General features: G+C 42.5%; 1 long non-coding RNA gene and 11 other non-coding genes across 12 annotated transcripts in view; 8 read left to right on the plus strand and 4 right to left on the minus strand.

The window, feature by feature from the left end:
* The window catches only part of LOC139754260 (uncharacterized), a 452,598-nt gene that overhangs the window by 255,208 nt on the left and 172,708 nt on the right, over nt 1-24,682 (minus strand). The gene's annotated exons all lie outside the window — the stretch shown is intronic.
* Nucleotides 2,942-3,014, minus strand: TRNAV-UAC (transfer RNA valine (anticodon UAC)). The gene has a single exon. It is a non-coding gene; the product is annotated as a tRNA-Val (tRNA).
* TRNAV-UAC (transfer RNA valine (anticodon UAC)) lies at nt 4,494-4,566 on the plus strand. The gene has a single exon. It is a non-coding gene; the product is annotated as a tRNA-Val (tRNA).
* On the minus strand, nt 6,974-7,046 carry TRNAV-UAC (transfer RNA valine (anticodon UAC)). The gene has a single exon. It is a non-coding gene; the product is annotated as a tRNA-Val (tRNA).
* Nucleotides 8,621-8,693, plus strand: TRNAV-UAC (transfer RNA valine (anticodon UAC)). The gene has a single exon. It is a non-coding gene; the product is annotated as a tRNA-Val (tRNA).
* Nucleotides 10,635-10,707, minus strand: TRNAV-UAC (transfer RNA valine (anticodon UAC)). Its single transcript has one exon. It is a non-coding gene; the product is annotated as a tRNA-Val (tRNA).
* Nucleotides 11,788-11,860, plus strand: TRNAV-UAC (transfer RNA valine (anticodon UAC)). The gene has a single exon. It is a non-coding gene; the product is annotated as a tRNA-Val (tRNA).
* On the plus strand, nt 13,412-13,484 carry TRNAV-UAC (transfer RNA valine (anticodon UAC)). Its single transcript has one exon. It is a non-coding gene; the product is annotated as a tRNA-Val (tRNA).
* Nucleotides 15,042-15,114, plus strand: TRNAV-UAC (transfer RNA valine (anticodon UAC)). Its single transcript has one exon. It is a non-coding gene; the product is annotated as a tRNA-Val (tRNA).
* On the plus strand, nt 16,665-16,737 carry TRNAV-UAC (transfer RNA valine (anticodon UAC)). The gene has a single exon. It is a non-coding gene; the product is annotated as a tRNA-Val (tRNA).
* TRNAV-UAC (transfer RNA valine (anticodon UAC)) lies at nt 18,516-18,588 on the plus strand. Its single transcript has one exon. It is a non-coding gene; the product is annotated as a tRNA-Val (tRNA).
* Nucleotides 18,891-18,963, plus strand: TRNAV-UAC (transfer RNA valine (anticodon UAC)). The gene has a single exon. It is a non-coding gene; the product is annotated as a tRNA-Val (tRNA).

The raw sequence follows: 24,682 nt of genomic DNA on the forward strand, positions 1-24,682 counted from the left end.
ATCCGGTTTCCCAGCACACCCATTGTATTTCCCCTGAAGTGGTCGTAGATCCCCAGTGACGACTGCACATCACTGTTGGGATGGTTTCACGCGAGACGGAGTCGTTTCCTCAGCGACTGCAAAACGGTACTAGGGAAACACAAGGGCGACGGACGTGTTATCTTAAACCAGAGATAATTTCGTGTGCGTTTAGCTCGAGATCACTGAACTTCGTTTGGTTGGTATAAGGCGGCCAGGGTTATCGTGATAAGCTGTCGATTTTACGAGGGATGTAGCAAAAGAGAATGGCTCTTCCTACGTGTATGGTTGAGGAAAACTTGTGTTAACGTCTGCGTTCAGGATCTTAAATCCTTCAAGGGCTCTGCGTGTGTATGCGCCAAATCTGAGATCTTCGTGTATGGTAACATACATATCAAACAATGTTTTCACTTTCAGTATCATCATCTTTCGCTTCCATTGCTCTGATTTTCATCTCATAGTTTTCACACACTCTTCTATTAATGGATATTTACATTTGAATTCTATCATCTTACTCACGTTCTTTAAAATTCAGGCGAAAGCAATCGTTTGGTTAGGCTTCTTTTTTTGGGTGCACGAACCTGCATTTATCTCACAAACTGCAGATTCATTATCTGTCTCATCAAACACATTTACGGATGAGTGTGCTCGCATTCTTCATCATTATAAAATCCTTTGACATATAGGGTTCCAAAGGGAAGCGCTGTCGTTCATATGATACAGTTCAACCAAGCATATCTACCTGTATATCATGATATCCGTGTCCCCCCTGCCTCTTGAATGTCACGTACGTATAATCTCGTATCGATTGCCATGTCAGTGTCTCAAATTCTTCGTCCATCCTCCTTTCGTTTCCTGTGTCACCCTTTGACTTCACCCCTGTGTTTATCTACGTCACACAAAGATTTGATCATTTTCATCTTCACGTCGAGAGAGAGAGAGAGAGAGAGAGTCATAAAATCCAGATCGTTTTCTTTGTTTCTACAAAAGAGGAAGAAGAAAAACGTTGGAAACGAACAGAAAACGTCGTGCCTCACGCAAACCTCCTTCTTAATTCCCGGAAAATGACTTAATCTCTGAAAGTGCAGCTGTCCAGAGGGTTCCAAGCCCAATTGGTATCCGTGGCGGTTCCAACACAAGCTCACAAAAGCGGGTATCATTCAACTCAAAAAAAAAAGTTTAGCATTACCTTAAGATGGACAAAGGTAAACTCTGATGCCTTTTATATTATGCCTCTAAACTCTTGCCTGTATGGACGAGATCCATTATAATCGTAACAGAGAAGCTTCAGGGTTGAATATTTTCGATTTCCATTTCCTCACTGGTATGGGGTGGTGTCACATGCACTGGATGACAGCAAACAGAGTTCAGGAGACTTTGGTGTGTGTGTGTGTGTGTGTGTGTGTGTGTGTGTGTGAAAGAGCTCGGGTTGTGATATAATCAAGGTCACAAGAAACATTTGTCTTTTACTCTAATTCTAACAATATCCAAATGGATGAAAATTGAATACACTTCCTTATCTAGCCACAAAAATTCATTGAATTTAATGATAGCAGTAAAGCAATACAGACATCAAGGGGTGGTTCACATCTGGCAATGAATGCCTGAGAAGACTCCACACGTATCAAAATATTCTTGAGAGAAATGCCCAGGGCAGACAACCAACACGTCAGAAACAGTTTCTTCCTCTTAATTCAGAGAAAAAGTTTTCCCGACGGAGTTAACAAAACTGTGCAAGTCCAATTCGACTGAGGCAAAATTGATGGCGGGGTTACGCCTCCCCTCCTTCCCCACAACAAAGAAAAAAAAAACAGAGGAAACATTAGGGAAACATGGAAGAAAAGTTCTCTTCAGAGTTGTAATGCTTTTCGGTGATTTGGACGAGTTGAAAAAGTAATACAAGAAAAACTCTCGGGGAAAAAATGATAATTACTCGTACAGGGAATGTCTGGATATGAAAAGAACACACAGACACACACAGACACACACACACACACACACACACACACACATCTTCACGGAGTAGTGGCTAGCGTCACTGGATCACGAGCTGCTGGAACCTATCTTAAACTAGTCAAAGGAAAGTGAAGAACTCCCTTACACAAGTCAAACCTAATTCTTTATATGCCAGTGCATATATGTCAGAGTCCAGCAATACCTATATGCAGAGATATTCAGTGTCCAGTGGCACTTGTCAACTGAAGACAGTCTTACTCCTATGTTAGTCGTAGAGAGGAAATTTAACCATTAAATATATCTGTCAAAGCAGGAAGCGTGAGCCAGACTGTCGAAACCACAGTATTCGTATCAGAGGTAACTCGAACTCTAATGTCTATCAGATAACATGCCTTCACATCCCATCTGGAGCTCCATATGGAGGCTCCACTCGACCAGTAGTGGCCAGAGATCGAGACGAGAGGAACCTGTGGAGGGTCGATGCAAGACGCTTGCTACACTCCGCCACACATCAGCTGAACAAGGCTCCGCCAGTAGCTATTTGATGATGGCGTTCATTACACTCGACACACAGCTATTCGATGCTAAAGTAGGAGCCTAACATTACACAACCCCATTATGTTTTTATAACGTCCTAAACCATTAGTCTCAACAGTGAAGATCGATGATGTTTTTCTTCGTCACGTACTGAATAATACACTGCTCACAGAGATGTTTTATATCAAGTGATTTTGATGCTTTTTGCATAGAGCTGGTCTTCCTATTGTACCAAACATCACACTCCACACACAGTTTGTTTTGAAGACTTGTTCTATGATCAATTCTATAGTGACTCATATCATACACATATACACACACAGCTGCTTCGTTTTGAAAATTGTGGCGTCAAACGTATTCTCTTTCTCTCCCACACGCACTCCCTTGGCTGGTGGTGTCTGCTTGCCACCTACGACCGTGACAAAACACGTGCTCTCGCCAGGGCTCGAACCTGGGACCTTCTGCGTGTAAAGCAGACGTGATAACCACTACACTACGAGAGCGCCGTGTATTAAGGTAACGCGATACAAGATGTATGATGCTGATCAACACATTACAAAAACAGCATCAGTTACCTGTGTGTTACATCACTCGCTTACATCAGGAATTAGTCTTGGTAATGCCAACCACTGAACATTACTGACGCGTGTGTGACAAACTTCAAATGCCATCATCAAACGGACGTGTGTATGGAGGTGTGTATATATATATATATATATATATATATATATATATATATATATATATATATATATATATGTATATATATATATATATATATATATATATATATATATATATATATATATATATATATATATATATATATATATATATATATATATTACACAGACAGACAGACAGACATGCAGACACACACACACAGACACAGAAAGAGAGAGAGAGAGAGAGAGAGAGAGAGAGAGAGAGAGAGAGAGAGAGAGAGAGAGAGAGAGAGAGACAGAGAGAGAGAGAGAGAGACAGAGACAGAGAGAGAGAGAGAGAGAGAGAGAGAGAGAGAGAGAGAGAGAGAGAGAGAGAGAGACAGAGACAGAGAGAGAGAGAGAGAGAGAGAGAGAGAGAGTATCTATTTATGTACTTAGAAATACTAAAGAGAGAAAAAAAAATTGCCAAAAAGTAGGGCCAACGCGAAAACCTCACTGCTGGAAAATCTAAGTGTGCGAAGACCTGAGTCGTGAGCGTTACGTGTTGTCAAGTGTGATGTGTTGAGGCGGAGAGAGGCTTGCAGACTGGAAGCCAGCAGCCCACGTGTGGGTGAGCCAGGAAGACAAGACAGCTACCTGGGCCTAAGGAGTGACACATGACAACCGCTGAAATGTCGTCTCGCTGCGCAGCCGTCGCCAACCCATCCAATAACCAAGTATTAACTTCCTGGGTATTGATAGGGTTAACGACGGCTGCGCAGTGAGCCAGCACTTCAGCGGAGTGGACGAGTTTCCCTTCTTTACCCCAAGATAGCTGCCTTTTCCTCCTGGCTCACTCAGAAGCGAGTTGCTGGCATTCAGTCCACAACCACTGTCTTCTCCACCTCACACATAACCCCTGACTAGATGTGAACTCACACGAATTCGTTCTTCGTAACCTTAGATATGGCTTCGGTGGGAGCTAACCCTGCCTTTTGGTAACATCTCGCAAATTCTCAAGTAAATGAACAGGCAAATAAGTTCTCTCTCTCTCTCTCTCTCTCTCTCTCTCTCTCTCTCTCTCTCTCTCTCTCTCTCTCTCTCTCTCTCTCTCGACACAAGTCGGCAATGTGCAGGCATTTGGCATCCGCAACACTTAATAGCTGATGGTGTTTGATGTAAGGCACTAGTAATAAGTAACGCTGCCATTGGTAATGTTTTACGCACCCAGCCACACACACACACACACACACACACACACACACACACACACACTCCTGCTTGATTATAGATTTTGTGAAGTATTGTATCGTGTCCCCCTTCACTAGTCTCCACGGCGCTCTCGTAGTGTAGTGGTTATCACGTCTGCTTTACACGCAGAAGGTCCCAGGTTCGAGCCCTGGCGAGAGCAAGTGTTTTATCCCAGTCGTAGATGGCAAGTAGACACCTACGTGAGAGGTACTATCGCTTACTTATCGTGTGAACGAGAGACAAGGACGTAGTGCTCTGGGACCACTAGATTTGGTGGTCAAGTTCGCCCTTCTAGCACGAGGCGCTGCCCTTTCACTCAGCCTTACGTACACATGCGTTGCTGGTATATAAATCACACACACACACACACACTCAGTCTTACACATGTCACTCCACAACACGCACCTGGCACGACTCTTTATTTAACTGTAAATCTTTCTGCGAAGTACGCTACTGACCAGCCTTGCTTAATTTCGTTGTAAGGAAAGCTTAAGGGATACATTTATGTACAAGTGATTACATACATATGCCACACACACACACACACACACACACGCTAAAAGAAGCAGGTATTGATATTCTCTGCTCTGCATAAAACATGGATAACTGATAATATCGTATTTCTTTTCTCATGCATAACATAATTCAGAGGGCATATCTCAGGCGTTGCCAAGTATCTATGCGTACGCTGTTGACTGGTAAATTTCACACTATACCATTAAAAACATTGTGAGATTCGCATATGCTTGTTTGAGATGATGTAACCAGAACTACTTCACTTTAAACGTATCAGAGCAATTTCTCGTGACCTGCGAGTTGAACAGTAAGAAAAAATTACATCCAAACTTTACCTATTAAACCAGATATGATTAGAACACTTACACTCAAAGCAAGTGAAGTCAGTGTTCACCGGTGCTAAGGAATGGATAGAAAGACCTTATTCGTGTTCATGAAAGTAAGCAGAGTCAAAGTGTACATTTACACATCCAAACAAAAGACCTTATTTGTGTTCATGAAAGTAAGCAGAGTCAAAGTGTACATTCATACATCCAAACAAAAGACCTTATTTGTGTTCATGAAAGTATGCAGAGTCAAAGTGTACATTTACACATCCAAACAAAAGACCTTATTTGTGTTCATGAAAGTAAGCAGAGTCAAAGTGTACATTCACACATCCAAACAAAAGACCTTATTTGTGTTCATGAAAGTAAGCAGAGTCAAAGTGTACATTTACACATCCAAACAAAAGACCTTATTTGTGTTCATGAAAGTAAGCAGAGTCAAAGTGTACATTTACACATCCAAACAAAAGTATTAAGTACCTACTTGGTCTTACAGAATTGAGGAGGATGAGAGCCAACAACAGACAGACTGATTCCGGCCATGAATCTCTCTTCACTGACAAATCAAGAGACCTTTAGAACCTATGATAACTTGTCACGACAGTAATAGAATTCATCTGCTCAGGTCAAAGCCATGACAAAAGTAATCCTTTATATATCAAACGAGAATTAATGTTGACCGGTAACCAGCTGAAGACAGAGTTCAAAGATACTCAAGAGGAGATATTCTCAACCCATATGTGTCTCAGATCAGAGGAAATTTAAGACCTATGTGTAGCTGTCAACGAAGGGAGTGAGAGCCAGTCTGTGCTTCCTGCAAGCTATCAAACCACACAGTCCATGTCAGGGTGAGTTCTAACCCACCACCAATGTCCATTGGACAGTCAGCCCTTCACAGTCCACCTGAAGCTCAACAAGGAGGCTCCAGTCGACCCTGAGAGGCGAGGGACCCGTGGAAGGTGGTGGGTGTGAGGTGCTCGCTGTCCCGCCAGAAATCAAGTGTCACTTTGATAAGCATTTACACAAGGCTCCGCCATTAGCTGTTTGATGCTGGTGTTTATATTGTGGTACACATTACACTCTGCACACAGCTATTCCACGTGATGTTATGGTGTCTGTACTTCAAACTGCGATGTTTGATACTAGTGTTTACAATGTCAAGCATAACACATGTTTGGCATTGTTATTCTAATGTTATAAACATTACACTCCGTAACTTAATGTTTTATTTGGTGGTCGAAATACATAATACTTAAAAGATTGTGTATTTCGACCACCAAATAAAACATTAAGATGCCGAGTGTAATGTTTATAACATTATAATAACAATGCCAAACATGTGTTATGCTTGACATTGTAAACACTAGTATCAAACATCGCAATTTGAAGTACAGACACCCTAACATCACATGGAATAGCTGTCTGCAGAGTATAATGTGTAGCAATGTTTGATAGTGATGTCTATTATGCCCTAAGCACTATACTCCACCCATTGAAGCTTAATATTGTTCTTTGATATGTGCTAAATATAACATTCTGTATCTCCCTCAAAAACTCTCTCTCTCTCTCTCTCTCTCTCTCTCTCTCTCTCTCTCTCTCTCTCTCTCTCTCTCTCTCTCTCTCTCTCTCTCTCTCTCTCTCTCTCTCTCTCTCTCTCTCTCTCTCTCAGCAGCAGTAACCACCTGGTTCGTGTGTGCCTGTCACCTACCACGGTAATAAAACACGTGCTTTCGCCAGGGCTCGAACCTGGGACCTTCTGCGTGTAAAGCAGACGTGATAACCACTACACTACGAAAGCGAGGTGGGTGTCAGTGGAAGGGACACGGTGCAAAACTTTCCGAAATCTCGAATCAAGCAGCAGTATGTGGGATGTAGTGTGTAACACATTATATATGGCAGCTTAAAGGTACATCAAACACCAACATTAGACGTTAGTCTTGGAAATGCCATCGATAGCACATTACGGGCGTGTGAATACAGGCAGTGTGTGTGTGTGTGTGTGTGTGTGTGTGTGTGTGTGTGTGTGTGTGTGTGTGTGTGTGTGTGTGTGTGTGTGTGACCCACTTCAAACGCCATCATGAGACAAGTGTGTGTGAATGGAGAGAGAGAGAGAGAGAGAGAGAGAGAGAGAGAGAGAGAGAGAGAGAGAGAGAGAGAGAGAGAGAGAGAGAGAGAGACTTATAAACTTATTCCCTTGTTAACTTGAAGACGAGAGTTTACCTAAAATCAAGGCTTACGAATACCGCTCTCACGGTCGGAAAGTCTATTGTTACGAAGAACGAGTCTGAGTGACGTGTTTGTGTCGAGTGTTATGTGTGAGGTGGAGAGACCTTATGTTTGTGGACTGAATGCCAGCAGCCCAAGTGTGGGTGAGCCAGGAAGAAAAGACAAGCTACCTGGACGCAAAGAGGGAAGACTTGTCAGCCGCTTTAATGCTAGCTCACTGCGCAGGGCCAAAGAGGGAAGACTTGTTAACTGCTTTAGTGCTAGCTCACTGCGCAGGGCCAAAGAGGGAAGACTTGTCAGCCGCTTTAGCGCTAGCTCACTGCGCAGGGCTAAAAAGGGGAGACTTGTCAACCGCTTTAGTGCTAGCTCATTGCGCAGGGCCAAAGAGGGAAGACTTGTTAACTGCTTTAGTGCTAGCTCACTGCGCAGGGCCAAAGAGGGAAGACTTGTAAGCCGCTTTAGTGCTAGCTCACTGCGCAGGGCTAAAGAGGGGAAACTTGTCAGCTGCTTTAGTGCTAGCGCACTGCGCAGCCGTCGTTAAACCTATTAATAAACCAGGAAGGAGTTACTTGGTTCTAGGGAGAGTTAACGACACTACGCAGTGAGCCAGCGCTTCAGTTGTTTTGCTTCCTTCCTTTGCCCCAGGTAGCTGTCTTTGCTTCCTGCCTCACGCGGGCTGCGGGCTTTTAGCTACAAAAATACAGTCTCTCCACCTCACATGCGGCACTCAACAAAACGAAGCTCCCACAGCTTGGTCTCCGTAATTCTAGACTTTCCTGCAGTGCGCGTTATCCGCTGGCTCTTCTCTTTGGCCAAATCTCAGTAAACAAGGTGAATGAATAGTGAACGAGTCTCTCTCTCTCTCTCTCTCTCTCTCTCTCTCTCTCTCTCTCTCTCTCTCTCTCTCTCTCATACATACATACATACAGCTTTTTCATGATGGCACTGTGTTCACACGTCAGTAACGTGCAGCCGTGGGCATTACCACAACTAATTCATGATGTTGGTGTTTGATGCAGCACACGAGTGCGAGAGACAGTCATACATGTGATGTGCTACACACGACATCCCACACACACTGTTGTTTGATTGAGAGATTTTTGGAAAGGCTTTGTACCGCGTCAGGCCAACTGGTAAATCGCCGGCGCTCTCGTAGTGTAGTGGTTATCACGTCTGCTTTACACGCAGAAGGTCCCAGGTTCGAGCCCTGGCGAGAGCAAGTGTTTTATCACGGAAGGAAGTGGCAGTCGGACACCAACGAGGGAAGTACTACTGCCTAGGTATCGGCGGGGGGTTAGTGACGGAGGTGTAGTCCACTGCCAGCACGACAGTGGCTGTCAAGTTCACCCTGCTGGAACAGGTTGCCGTCCTTTCCTTCAGCGTTACATATACTCATGGATCACTGGTATGTGGACCACACACACACACACACACACACACTCTCCATCTTACACACACACATCACTCGATAACATACATCTTGCACGACTCTATTAACTGCAAAACCTCCTCCGATGTGCGTTACTGACCAGCCCTGGCTAACGGTACAAACAAGTCACTGGTAGAGAAAGCTCACGAGAAATATCTACGTACAAGTAAATACATTAAATCTCTAACACTGCCTAATGGAGTGTAAGGCATTAACACACACACACAAAGAAACATATTGACGTGCTCAACACTGCATGAAACAAGCTTAACATTATCAAAGATATATTCTCGGGCATAACATAATTCAGAAAGCATATCTCAACCTTTGGCAATTATCTCCGCCTACTTTGTTGACTGGGTAATTTCACACCAAGCCAACAAGATACTATACAAAGACCAGGCTGCACCTGTTTAAGAAAATGCCTTTATGAAAGGAGAGAGAAAGCTTTATTGTGCTCGTGAAAGTAAGCAAAGTTTGCATTCACTCCTTGTGCTCGTGAAAGTAAGCAAGGTTTACATTTATTCCTCAAAGCACTAGTACCCAGAACCTCCTACCTGGTCTTACATAATCAAGGATAATCAAACCCAACTCACTATAAATGAAAATCAAACATCCTATTTCATAGTCAAATCAGAGGTAGCTAGATCCTGTATTAACTCTTCAGAGCAGTGATAGAACTCATCTACACAGGTCAAAGCAAAGTGAGAGTAAATCATTTTTATGTCAAAGTGAAACTAACTTATTAGTGTTCACAGGTAACCAGCTGAGGACAGAGTTCACTGGGATTTGTGAAGAAGTGATAGTGTCAACCCACATGCGTCTTACAGATCAGATTGGTGTCAAGGCAGGGGAGTAGGAGCCCAATTGTATACTTCATGCATAGCGTCAAAACCATTCCATGCAAGTCAGTACTGACGTTCGTTCGAATCCACCAATGTCCACTACAGACGAGCCCTTCACAGCCCACCTGCAGCTGCACAAGGAGACTCCAGCCAGCCCTAAAAAAAACCAGATCTCGACTCGTGAGGAACTCATGGAAGGTGGCTGTGAAGTGCTTACTACACTCCGCTAGAAATCAAAAGCCATTTTGGTAAGCAGCTGACCGAGATTCCGGAAGCCTACAACTGTTTCATGTTAACATTTTTTGCTATGCCACACATTACACATTGCACACAGCTATTCGATGTTGCGGTGTTTCACATTTCGCTCCACGAAATAGTGTTCGTAATGTTCTAAATATTATACCTCACATTTTGAAGGTTAATTTTGATGTTCTTACGTGTTAAACATCATGCTCAACATTTTGTTTGATACTGTGTCCATAATCTATACATTATATCTAAGAGAATGTTTAATAGTGATGTCTTGAACATTATAGTCAGTCAGCTGAAGTTTGACACTATTCTTTGTTAAGTGCTAAAGATCAGTTTCATATTACAGTTACTGATACTTCTGTTTGTGTCTGGTGAGTGTAATGTACCACACATCACACTCCACACACAGTTGTCTGTGACTCAAGTTTATAAGACTTGTTTTATGCTACTGTCGTGACTCACACTACACACCAAGTACAGCTGTTTGATGTTGAAGTTCATGGTGTCAGTGTGATCTTTCACTCATTGTCTTACACATGCACCCTCTCTCTCTCTCTCTCTCTCTCTCTCTCTCTCTCTCCAAGAAATAGCATACTCATAGTCTGCTTGCCACCTACTACCGTAATAAAACTTATGCTCTCGCCAGGGCTCGAACCTGGGACCTTCTGCGTGTAAAGCAGACGTGATAACCACTACACTACGAGAGCGCGGTGTGTAAGAGTGGAAGTAACAAGATGAAAAGTTTAGCAGAATCTATAATCAAGCAGCAGTGTGTGTGGGGTGTAGTGTGCAACACAGTACATATGGCAACGTCCGATATCAGTGTGTTATAACATCGTCAACATCAGGTATTAGATACTAGTGTGTATGGAGAGAGAGAGAGAGAGAGAGAGAGAGAGAGAGAGAGAGAGAGAGAGAGAGAGAGAGAGAGAGAGAGAGAGAGAGAGAGAACCTTCCTATGATCTTTTTTTTTCTTTTACGGCGAGATCTTCCCAAAAGGCTGGGCTAGCACGTAGCGCTCACTGCAGGAAAATCAAGGGTTACGAAGAACGAGTCGAGCGAGATAGACGTTGTCAAACGTTAGGTCTTTGACGGAGTGTGTGTGTGTGTGTGTGTGTGAGTACCAGCAGTCCACGTGTGGGCAAGGAAGAAAGAAAGGACAGCTACCCAAGCCAAGGGAGACAAACTTGATAGTACCTGAAGTACTTGCTCACAGCGCAGCCGTCGATTTATGGACACACTCGGTACTGATAGGGTCAGGGACGGGTGTGCTGTTAGGCAGTACCTGGAGTCTCCCTACTTTGGGCCAGGTAGCTGTCTTTCCTTCCTGGCTCACCCACACATCAGCTGCTCTCGTTCAGTCCACGACCATCATCATCATCTCTACTTCCCTCACAACACGTAACTCTCAAGACTCGTTATTCATAACCCTACATTGACCTGCAGCGAACGCTTTGCTGTAGACATGCCTTTGGCAAGTTCTCGTTGTAAATACCCTTTAGGTAAAAAGGTTCTCTCTCTCTCTCTCTCTCTCTCTCTCTCTCTCTCTCTCTCTCTCTCTCTCTCTCTCTCTCTCTCTCTCTCTATCTATCTCTCTCTCTCTCTCACACACACACACACACACACACACACACTGTATACACACTAAAGTAATGTGGTTGAAATTTCCTTAACTAATGTTGGACGCTGCTATATGTAATGTGTTACACACCACACCCCACATACTACTCCTTGATTGTAGATTTTGTCAGGACATATACCGTTTCACCCCACTTAACACACACCGAGCTCTCGTAGTGTAGTGGTTATCACGTCTGCTTTACACGCAGAAGGTCCCAGGTTCGAGCCCTGGCGAGAGCACGTTTTATCATGGTCGTAGGAGGCAAGCACACACCAACCAGGGGACTACTACTGCTTGGGTAGAGAGGGAGAGAGAGAGAGAACGTGTGTTTGAAAGAGAAAAAGCAAACACATCTGGCTCACTAGAATCTTCAAAACCTAACAGCTCTATATGGTGTGTAATATGCCACTGCAAAACATCAAAAACAAGTCTTACAAATTTTAGAAATAAACTCTTGTGTTTGGAAAGTAATGTTTGATACATAAACACAAGCTCCAAACAAATGTGTCAAAAACTCTGGTATAAATCAGCTCTGTATAGTGAATCATTTAGCACGTGACGAAGAATAGTATCAGCGTGTTGAGTGTAATGTTTGGGACAATATAAACACCAAAATCAAATAATTATGGAGTATAATGTATACGAAGTTACGAGCACCAATACCAAACATCAGGATGTGGAATACAATGTTTAGCACATTAGAACACCAATATCAAACCTCAGAATACGAAGTGTAATGTTTAGCACATTAGACCACAACAGTCAAACATCAGTGTGCGACTCAATGTTGAACATATTAAAACACCACTATAAAAATCTGTGTGGATCATAATGTTTAAGACACTACAAATATCAGTATCAAACATCAGCGTGTGGGAACAATGTTAGACACCCACATCGTCAAATAGCTGTATGCAGACAGTATTGTGAGGCACAGTGTAAACACCAACATCAAACGGCTGTTGGCAGAGTCTCCTTCACCTGCCTAACAAAGTGGCTCCTGATTTCTAACGCAGGGCAGCAAGGACCTGACACCGACCTTCCACAGATTCCTCACAAGTCGAGCTCTGGCGTCTGAGGCCAGATTGGCATCTCCTTGTGGAGGGACTGTGGAAGGACGCTTATGTAGTGGACAATGGCGCGGTCGCACTAACCCTGACGAGCATAAGATGGTTTCTATAGTGTATAGGAAGCACAAATGGACTCCCACCACTCCCTGCTCTGACACCTTTAGATATGGTTCAATTTCCTGTGTTCTCTACGACATGTGGGTTAAGACTATCTGCTCTTGAGTACAGACAAGTACTACCTGCCTGGGTATCCATAGGGTTAGCGACGGCTGCGCAGTGAGCCAGCACTTCAGTGGCTGTTAAGTTCCCATTCTTTGGCTCAGGTAGATGCTATTTCTTCCAGGTTCACCCGCACGTGGGTTGCTGGCATTCAGTCCATAAACGCACACTGTCTTCACCTCATAACATTATTCCTAAGGAAACTTTAACTAACTTCGCAATTCTACATCTTCCTACAGTGAGCGTTCTGCGCTAGCCATATCTTTCTGTCAAATCGTGTTTTAAGTACTCAAGTGAAAAACGTAAATAGATTCTCTCTATCTATCTATCTATCTATCTATCTATACAGTATTATCTAATACCTGATGTTGGCGATGATGCAACACACTAATACCGGACGTTGCCATATGTACTGTGTTGCACACTACATCCCACACACTGCTGCTTGTTTATAGAGTCTGCTGAACTTTTCATCGTGTTACTCCCACACTTATACATGGCGCTCTCGTAGTGTAGTGGTTATCACGTCTGCTTTACACGCAGAAGGTCCCAGGTTCGAGCCCTGGCGAGAGCACGTTTTATAATGGTCGTAGGAGGCAAGCAGACACCAACCAGGGGACTACTACTGCCTGGGTAGAGAGAGAGAGAGAACGCGTATGTTGAGAGAGAGAGAGAGAGAGAGAGCAAACACATCTGGCTCACTAAAATCTCCACAACCTAACAGCTGTATATGGTGTATAATATGTCACTGCAAAACATCATAAAAAAAGTCTTACAAATTATAGGAAGAAACTCTTGTGTTTGGGGTGTGATGTTTGATACATAAACACCAGCTCCAAACAGATGTGTCAAAAACTCTCATATAAATCAGCTCTGTATGGTATATTATTTAGCCCATGACGAAGAACAGTATCAGCGTTTTGAGTGTAATGTTTGGGACAATATAAACACCAAAATCAAATAATTATGGAGTATAATGTATACGACATTACGAGCACCAATACCAAACATCAGGATGTGTAATACAATGTTTAGCACATTAGAACACCAATATCAAACCTCAGGATACGAAGAGTAATGTTTAACACATTAGAACACCACAGTCAAACATCAGTGGGTGACTCAATGTTGAACACATTAAAACACCACTATAAAAATCCGTGAGGATCATAATGTTTAAGACACTACAAACATCAGTATGAAACATCAGCGTGTGGGAACAATGTTAGACTACCACATCGTCAAATAGCTGTATGCAGACGGTATTGTGGGGCACAGTGTAAACACCAACATCAAACGGCTGTTGGCAGAGTCTCCTTCACCTGCCTAACAAAGTGGCTCCTGATTTCTAACGCAGGGCAGCAAGGACCTGACACCGACCTTCCACAGATTCCTCACTAGTCGAGCTCTGGCGTCTGAGGCCAGATTGGCATCTCCTTGTGGAGGGACTGTGGAAGGACGCTTATGTAGTGGACAATGGCACGGTCGCACTAACCCTGACGAGCATAAGATGGTTTCTATAGTGTATAGGAAGCACAAATGGACTCCCACCACTCCCTGCTCTGACACCTTTAGATATGGTTCAATTTCCTGTGTTCTCTACGACATGTGGGTTAAGACTATCTGCTCTTGAGTACAGACAAGTACTACCTGCCTGGGTATCCATAGGGTTAGCGACGGCTGCGCAGTGAGCCAGCACTTCAGTGGCTGTTAAGTTCCCATTCTTTGGCTCAGGTAGATGCTATTTCTTCCAGGTTCACCCGCACGTGGGTTGCTGGCATTCAGTCCATAAACGCACACTGTCTTCACCTCATAACATTATTCCTAAGGAAACTTTAACTAACTTCGCAATTCTACATCTTCCTACAGTGAGCGTTCTGCGCTAGCCATATCTTTCTGTCAAATCGTGTTTTAAGTACTCAAGTGAAAAACGTAAATAGATTCTCTCTATCTATCTATCTATCTATCTATCTATACAGTATTATCTAATACCTGATGTTGGCGATGATGCAACACACTAATACCGGACGTTGCCATATGTACTGTGTTGCACACTACATCCCACACACTGCTGCTTGTTTATAGAGTCTGCTGAACTTTTCATCGTGTTACTCCCACACTTATACATGGCGCTCTCGTAGTGTAGTGGTTATCACGTCTGCTTTACACGCAGAAGGTCCCAGGTTCGAGCCCTGGCGAGAGCACGTTTTATAATGGTCGTAGGAGGCAAGCAGACACCAACCAGGGGACTACTACTGCCTGGGTAGAGAGAGAGAGAGAACGCGTATGTTGAGAGAGAGAGAGAGAGAGAGAGCAAACACATCTGGCTCACTAAAATCTCCACAACCTAACAGCTGTATATGGTGTATAATATGTCACTGCAAAACATCATAAAAAAAGTCTTACAAATTATAGGAAGAAACTCTTGTGTTTGGGGTGTGATGTTTGATACATAAACACCAGCTCCAAACAGATGTGTCAAAAACTCTCATATAAATCAGCTCTGTATGGTATATTATTTAGCCCATGACGAAGAACAGTATCAGCGTTTTGAGTGTAATGTTTGGGACAATATAAACACCAAAATCAAATAATTATGGAGTATAATGTATACGACATTACGAGCACCAATACCAAACATCAGGATGTGTAATACAATGTTTAGCACATTAGAACACCAATATCAAACCTCAGGATACGAAGAGTAATGTTTAACACATTAGAACACCACAGTCAAACATCAGTGGGTGACTCAATGTTGAACACATTAAAACACCACTATAAAAATCCGTGAGGATCATAATGTTTAAGACACTACAAACATCAGTATGAAACATCAGCGTGTGGGAACAATGTTAGACACCCACATCGTCAAATAGCTGTATGCAGACAGTATTGTGGGGCACAGTGTAAACACCAACATCAAACGGCTGTTGGCAGAGTCTCCTTCACCTGCCTAACAAAGTGGCTCCTGATTTCTAACGCAGGGCAGCAAGGACCTGACACCGACCTTCCACAGATTCCTCACAAGTCGAGCTCTGGCGTCTGAGGACAGATTGGCATCTTCTTGTGGAGGGACTGTGGAAGGACGCTTATGTAGTGGACAATGGCGCGGTCGCACTAACCCTGACCAGCATAAGATGGTTTCTATAGTGTATAGGAAGCACAAATGGACTCCCACCACTCCCTGCTCTGACACCTTTAAATATGGTTCAATTTCCTGTGTTCTCTACGACATGTGGGTTAAGACTATCTGCTCTTGAGTACAGACAAGTACTACCTGCCTGGGTATCCATAGGGTTAGCGACGGCTGCGCAGTGAGCCAGCACTTCAGTGGCTGTTAAGTTTCCATTCTTTGGCTAAGGTAGATGTCATTTCGTCCAAGCTCACCCGCACGTGGGTTGCTGGCATTCAGTCCATAAAGGCACATTGTCTTCACCTTAGAACATAATACCTAAGAAAACTAACTTCACAATCCTACATTTTCCTACAGTGAGCGCTCTACGTTAGCCATATCTTTCTGTCAAATCGTGTTTTAAGTACTGAGGTAAAAAATCTCTCTCTATATCTATCTATCTATCTATCTATCTATATCTACACATTAGTATCTAATACCTGATGTTGGCGATGATGCAACACACTAATACCGGACGTTGCCATATGTACTGTGTTGCACACTACACCCCACACACTGCTGCTTGTTTATAGAGTCTGCTGAACTTTTCATCGTGTTACTCCCACACTTATACATGGCGCTCTCGTAGTGTAGTGGTTATCACGTCTGCTTTACACGCAGAAGGTCCCAGGTTCGAGCCCTGGCGAGAGCACGTTTTATAATGGTCGTAGGAGGCAAGCAGACACCAACCAGGGGACTACTACTGCTTGAGCAGAGAGGGAGAGAGAGAGAAACAACGCGTGTGTTTGGGAGAGAAAGAGGGAAAGACAACACATCTGGCTCACTAAAATCTCCAAAACCTAACAGCTGTATATGGTGTGTAATATGTCACTGCAAAATCTCATAAAAAAAAGTCTTACAAATTATAGGAAGAAACTCTTGTGTTTGGGGTGTGATGTTTGATACATAAACACCAGCTTCAAACAGATGTGTCAAAAACTCTAATATAAATCAGCTCTGTATAGTGTGTTATTTAGCACGTGACGAAGAATAGTATCAGCGTGTTGAGTGTAATGTTTTGGACAATATAAACACCAAAATCAAATAATTATGGAAAGTATAATGTATACGAAGTTACGGGCACCAATACCAAACATCAGGATGTGGAATACAATGTTTAGCACATTAGAACACCAATATCAAACCTCAGAATACGAAGTGTAATGTTTAGCACATTAGACCACAACAGTCAAACATCAGTGTGTGACTCAATGTTGAACATATTAAAACACCACCATAAAAATCTGTGTGGATTATAATGCTTAAGACACTACAAGTATCAGTATCAAACATCAGCGTGTGGGAACAATGTTAGACGCCCACATCGTCAAATAGCTGTATGCAGACGGTATTGTGGGGCACAGTGTAAACACCAACATCAAACGGCTGTTGGCAGAGTCTCCTTCACCTGCCTAACAAAGTGGCTCCTGATTTCTAACGCAGGGCAGCAAGGACCTGACACCGACCTTCCACAGATTCCTCACAAGTCGAGCTCTGGCGTCTGAGGACAGATTGGCATCTTCTTGTGGAGGGACTGTGGAAGGACGCTTATGTAGTGGACAATGGCACGGTCGCACTAACCCTGACGAGCATAAGATGGTTTCTATAGTGTACAGGAAGCACAAATGGACTCCCACCAATGGCTCAGGTAGATGCTATTTCTTCCAGGCTCACCCGCACGTGGGCTGCTGGCATTCAGTCCATAAACGGACATGTTCTTCACCTCAGAACATACAACCTAAGAAAACTTTCCTACATTTTCCTACAGTGAGCGCTCTGCGCTAGCCATATCTTTGTCAAATCGTGTCCTAAGTACTGAAGAAAAAAAAGTAAATGAGCTCTCTCTCTGTCTGTCTGTCTCTCTCTCTCTCTCTCTCTCTCTCTCTATATATATATATATATATATATATATATATATATATATATATATATATATATATAAATATATATATATATATATATATATATATATATATATATATATATATATATATATATATATATATATATATATATATATATATTTTATTCCCTGGGGATAGGGGAGAAAGAATACTTCCCACGTATTCCCTGCGTGTCGTAGAAGGCGACTAAAAGGGAAGGGAGCGGGGGGCTGGAAATCCTCCCCTCTCTTTTTTTTTTTTTTTTTTTTTTTTTTTTTCCAAAAGAAGGAACAGAGAAGAGGGCCAGGTGAGGATATTCCCTCAAAGGCCCAGTCCTCTGTTCTTAACGCTACCTCGCTATCGCGGGAAATAGCGAATAGTATGAAAAAAAAAAAAAAAAAAATATATATATATATATATATAGAGAGAGAGAGAGAGAGAGAGAGAGAGAGAGATGATGATGCAACACACTACACCCCACACACTGCTGCTTGTTTATAGATAATGCTAAATTTTTCATCGTGTTATTCCCACACTTAACCACGGCGCTCTCGTAGTGTAGTGGTTATCACGTCTGCTTTACACGCAGAAGGTCCCAGGTTCGAGCCCTGGCGAGAGCACGTTTTATCTCCCCCACTCATACACACAGCTGTTTTGATGATGGTATTGGAAGCTTGTCACAAACTGTACCAACACGTCAGTAATGTGCAGTGGTTGGCAGATCCGTAATTAATATCTCTTGTTGGTGTTTGATCTAACCCTCAAGTAACTGACGCTGTTATGTATGTAATGTGTTACACACACAAACACACACACACACACACACACACACACACACACACACAGCATCCCAACACACAGCCGACTGATTATAGATTTTGGGAAGTTTTAGTACAGTTTCCTCCTCACTAACACACACCGCGCTCTCGTAGTGTAGTGGTTATCACGTCTGCTTTACACGCAGAAGGTCCCAGGTTCGAGCCCTGGCGAGAGCAAGTGTTTTATCATGGAAGGAAGTGGCAGTCGGACACCAACGAGGGTTAGTGACGGAGGTGCAGTGCACTGCCAGCACGACAGTGGCTGTCAAGTTCACTCTCCTGGAAGATGGTGCTGTCCTTTGAGCGTGACAGACACATAGATTGCTGGTATTTGACCACAAACAAACACGCACACACTCTCCATCTTACACGCGTCACTCGATAACATGAACGTTGCACGACTCTATTCGTTGCTGTTAATACTCCCGCGATCTACGCTCGTGTAATATCTCGTCGTAGGTAAAGAAAGGTAGAGAGATGGGACTCCACGAGTGTGTAACTCTCTCTCCGTACAGTACAAATGAGAAATTACACACCCACACACACACACACACACACACACACATACACACACACAAACACACACACACACACTGATGTCAATGATGTTTTGTAAGTGACGTGTGATACAACGTTTAACATCCTCCCATCAGTAATGACCATTCTATACAGTTAGCGTGCGTTTAACAAAGGAACAATAAAAACATTCATATGGATAGAAATGCGACCACAAAGATCGGTATGTTATAGAATTCTAACCTTGGAAACTTTCTGATGTCTTAACCCTTTAATATCATCCACAATTCCAGTTTTCACATCCTCAATGAAGAGATAATTTCGTTCATGACTGCGAGAGACGAAGTGCTGGTCTCTTATGCATGTATCAGGAATATCCTTACCTGATCCTATTACTTCCCATGAAGGCATTGAGTCCCAACTGATTAAAAACAATTGACAGTCCAGAGTAGCAGAGGCATGACTAAGATGCATCATTAAACCTGTGAACTTTAGCGAGTAAAACGCACCTTCAAATGCAAATGCCATGCTTAATGATCCACTTCGACGGCACAGTTTCGAATGCCAACTTTCTTCTTTTTTTTTTTTACGATTCTTTTATGCATTTCTCATTCACAGTGTATAAAAAAGAATGTATAATTACCCAAATTATTCATTTTACTGGAGGTTCCGACAGTTTCAATTCACTAGATGATTTCCCAACAGACCAGTTTGAATTTAATCTCGTTTTTACCTGATGGTAAGAATGATACTACAAGTACTGCTAATACTACTAAGATTACTGTTACGACGAATGCTATTGAAATACAGGTACTATTTGTATAAAGAGACGTTCCTTGTATTTGTCATTCCTATTCTTACTATTTCATGCTCTCGTAAAAGTAGTACTTGTCTTGCTTAGCTTCTATCACTGAGGCGGACCCGTTCTTGTGATGGGTGGACCTCAAGAGCTTTTCGGCAGTAATGGTACGCACGAATAAAAAAAAAAAAAAAGTATCTTACCGTTCTATGAGTGAAACAATATGACACTACTGACGAAGGAGTCTGAGCAATGCCCATTGGTCTGGCTTCAACATTGGTAGCCCTCTGTTCATGATACGTTAACATGTCGATTGCTAGCGACATTTTCTGTCATTTATAACCGATATTATATACGTCGATGGAAATAACTATAGTGGGGCTACCATTATGATCAATAGGAAATCTTCGTTACACTTACGTTTACCAACCCCAACACACATACACACCCCCCGCAGACAACACGAGTCGCACTGGCCATTTCGAAATTCATCAGACCCATCCGGGAAAGATAAATATTTTGCCTTGCGTACGTTTAATGTGCTCCTCCCGTCGTTAGCACCTTACCCACCTGACATGAAGGTCCTTGTCTCCTGCTCCAGCGCCTGCATCACACCACCACGACTGTGAAAGTTCATCAGGATGACAAAGAGTCGCTCGGACTGTGGTCAATTTCAGGTGTCGCATCACACGTCAGACTTGATAAATCGCCAAAGGTATTCCACACTTTTGAAAGCAGTGCCCATACGTTCTATGCTGCCCTCACCCATACTAAGACAAATGATATCATGTAGCACGATCGATATGCAGTACGTTTGGTTTGTAAGACCACATCCTGTTAAGAATTCAACACTTCACAGACTCCGGAATTACTTGATCCCAGTTATGGTTGCCCAAAATGTATCTATTTTCACTAATGGAGCACATGCCATCAGCATGCACTGCGCAGATAACAATGGTCTTTCTTTTCCCTTGCAGCGGCAAAAGCAATCTATTTCGCTGCACAGTATCATTTCTACTGTGTAAATCGTGGAATTCCGCTACACTACATAAATTCATGGTTTTGCTTTGCCGAGTCTGCTCGAAGAAAGATTATCGAGAACCTGTCAAAGACATACAAAAAAAAAAAACATTCCTGAATGTTTGACACCATAGATTACTTCAACAGGTTAAGGGAGGTTGATCTGAATGTGAGTAATCACTTAGGTTACATTACAAAGATGTATCGAATAAAGAAGCTGCTACGTGGCTTCTTTCGAAATGTAGCACCAATAGCAATTCTTTCTCATTTCTACTACATGTCTCTATTACTGCATAAAAGATACCTAGGCCTATGATATAAGACAGCAATCATTTGAGCCGCAAAATCTGAGAATTTCGCATTTCGAACTCTTAGCAATGGAACTTTGTCAACAAAGAGATGGAATTGCATCTCCCCTACTAACCGTATACATCCATATCTTATCCTGAAGAGAAGTCAAGTACATGGCACGCATCTTCGTGAGCAAAATCCGAGACACTTTTTTTACGACACCGCTAAAGAGATGGAAAGATGTACCGAGAGACATGACTGGAGTTTGGGATATTCCAGATGAAGATTCAAATGAACGATAGACGATCGGATGCCATGGCATTAACCATCATAAAGCATTATGTCTATAAAAGTCGTATTGATATATCTATTTTGAAGTGGAATGAGGGAACATCAGTGTTATGATATATTACTTCTTGATACTGAAGGTAAGATTTATAAGGCCCAAAAAACGGAAAAAAAAATCTGACTGTTTTTTAGACAACACTGTAAGAGACAAAGAGAATCTAAGATAATCGTTTGTTTACTTGAGGCATTATGGCCGAAGAACTTCAAGAATTAAGCACAATAAAAGTGAAAAACTTCAAGGCACACGGGAATATATTTGTTGCCGAGTAAATAAGAAGAGCGAGTGGAGAGGTACTGGCTGGCTGGAGCGGCTTCACGCTGTGTTGCGGGAGTCGCTCGCTAGAAGGCTGGCCGCAAAAGGTCAGAGTGCAGAGCTCTGAATAGCTCTCAACAGTGTTAACGCAAAAAGTCATAATAACACGAAATCTCTCAATACAAAGCCTATAATTTTTGGATTTAGTCCGTTATGTTTACTGCAGCAGGGGATTACCGCTAGTAATACTTTATGAAACGAGTCTTTAAATTATATATCTAAGCTAAAAAGAACGAGGTACTTCCATAGATATTTTTTTTTCCCTTTTCGTTCATGATCTCTGTTTTATCCTCTGGAATTATGCCAAGATTAATGGTGTAGACACAATGCCTCCACTTTTTCAGTCTAGGCAAAAGTGAGAAAAATTATACGATTCTGCTCCCCCCTTTATATCTAATAAACGATGACTGGTCAATGCGTCTCTGAAGTAAAGAGAAGGATGTCCATGATTTTATACATAAAAACAGCGAATCGATGAAACAGTTACTTCGCTCGGACTATGGGTTTCAACATCGTCTAACTATAGAGGGTTTTGGAAGCGATCCTTTTTAGCTCTAAGTACAGACATTTAAATTCCCTGTATACATACAAGCTGCGTTAGAAGTAGCAGTGTCTTAACGTTAAGAACTCCTCAGTTTGTTCTACATATACCTATGGGAATCCCTCGTAATGGACGTGCTGGAGGTCGTTTCCGCTGGAGAAAGCTCAGAGGACTTCTGTATAGTTTTGTTGTGATAGAGAAGACTATTTGCTCACAATAGTAGGCATGTCAGACTCCTTTAATTTGCTCACAATAGTAGGCTCGTCACAGCGTCCTTTAACTTGCTCACAATAGTAGTCATAGCCTCCTATAACTTGCTCACAATAGTATGCTCGTCATAGCGTCCTTTAACTTGCTCACAATCGTAGTCGTAGCCTCCTTTAACTTGCTCACAATAGTAGGCATGTCATAGCCTCCTTTAACTTGCTCACAATGATAGGCACATCATAGCCTCCTTATACGATTGGCTTTTGTGAAACTGTTTATAAAACTTTAAAGAGAACTTTTCGAAAAACACAAAATCTTGCACGGATATCCGTGGTGTATCGGTTTACGTAGCTGACCAATGACTCGTGGGCCACTCAGAATCGAGAGCGTAGGTTTGAATCCTAGTTGTGACAGGTCGGTCCACAGGCAACCCAGTTATTCATCCTCCTCTGAGGTTTGGCGATAAAATGGGTACCTGGCTTAAGGCATAGGTATACATCGCGTTAATGAGATGGCCTTGATTTGCCTAAACCGTCTCAGCTAACAAAAAAGAGAGAAATATACATGTGTGTGAAAAGGAGCTATCAATCATCAATACATTCTCTTTCATACGTCTATAGGAAAATCCTACCTATATCGGTGAAATTACGGTTCTACAAATACCTATATTTAGTAGGATTCAAATTATTTGTTTTATAGGATGGATATCACTTCGAACATTCTTCTCAGCATCTGTGTATTTAAGAACACTTCTTAGGGAACATTAATATGAACAGTGATAGGGATTCATGCCCGTAAATATCACCAGATCTCAATAATTAGCATCACCCTCCCAGGATCCAACCTACTTTGTAGCAGCTGTGCATCCAGGGTTCAACGTTGAAATCTAATTAATTGGATATCCTGCTTTTGTAACTCAGGATCTTGAACCAAGATCGACCAGTCTTGGATATCCTGCTTTCGCGACTCAGGATCTTGAACCAAGATCGACCAGACTTGGATATCCTGCTTTTGTGATTCAGGATCTTGAACCAAGATCGACCAGTCTTGGATATCCTGCTTTTGTGATTCAGGATCATGAACCAAGATCAACCAGTCTTGGATATCCTGCTTTTGTGATTCAGGATCTTGAACCAAGATCGACCAGACTTGGATATCCTGCTTTTGTGACTCAGGATCATGAACCAAGATCAACCAGACTTGGATATCCTGCTTTTGTGATTCAGGATCTTGAACCAAAATCGACCAGACTTGAGTCAAAGACTCGCCGGCGATCCTACCTACTCTTGAGCCCTATTAAGTGGAGCTATAGTGGCAAAGTTAGCCAGGCTTTTTTCCGTTTGCCCGAGGATGGAGGACCTTCTGTTTAATAACAAGGACCAGTATGAGGTGTTGAGTGAGGACACATGAGTCGGTAATATGCTTTATACGTAGATCAATTGGTATGTCAGCCAAGTAAATGTAAATGATACCTGTTGGTATAACCAGTAGAACTGATATATATCTTATCACACACACACACACAAGAAATGGATGCAGGAAATTTCCCCCAAGCATAAACGAATGTAGAAATGGTGTTTATAGAAACATCTGACAAACACACATAAGCAAGGACAGTACGCAAGCAATATTGTTAAAACATACGCACAAGCAAGAACAACCGTCTCCAGAGGACATTAAGAATCTAAGCTCAAAAGAGCGTGGTTGATCAAGAAGTCCTTAGCATAAAGCAACGACCACAGTTAAGGTATATGATAACCCATATAAGCGGACGATACATACAGAAGATACATTTTTCATCCATTCAAACAACATATATTACGTAACTAAGCCTCTGTTTCTCTTCATCGTTATTTTGAGC

Source organism: Panulirus ornatus, chromosome 16 (genome assembly GCF_036320965.1).
Source record: "Panulirus ornatus isolate Po-2019 chromosome 16, ASM3632096v1, whole genome shotgun sequence".
NCBI classification, from domain to species: domain Eukaryota; kingdom Metazoa; phylum Arthropoda; class Malacostraca; order Decapoda; family Palinuridae; genus Panulirus; species Panulirus ornatus.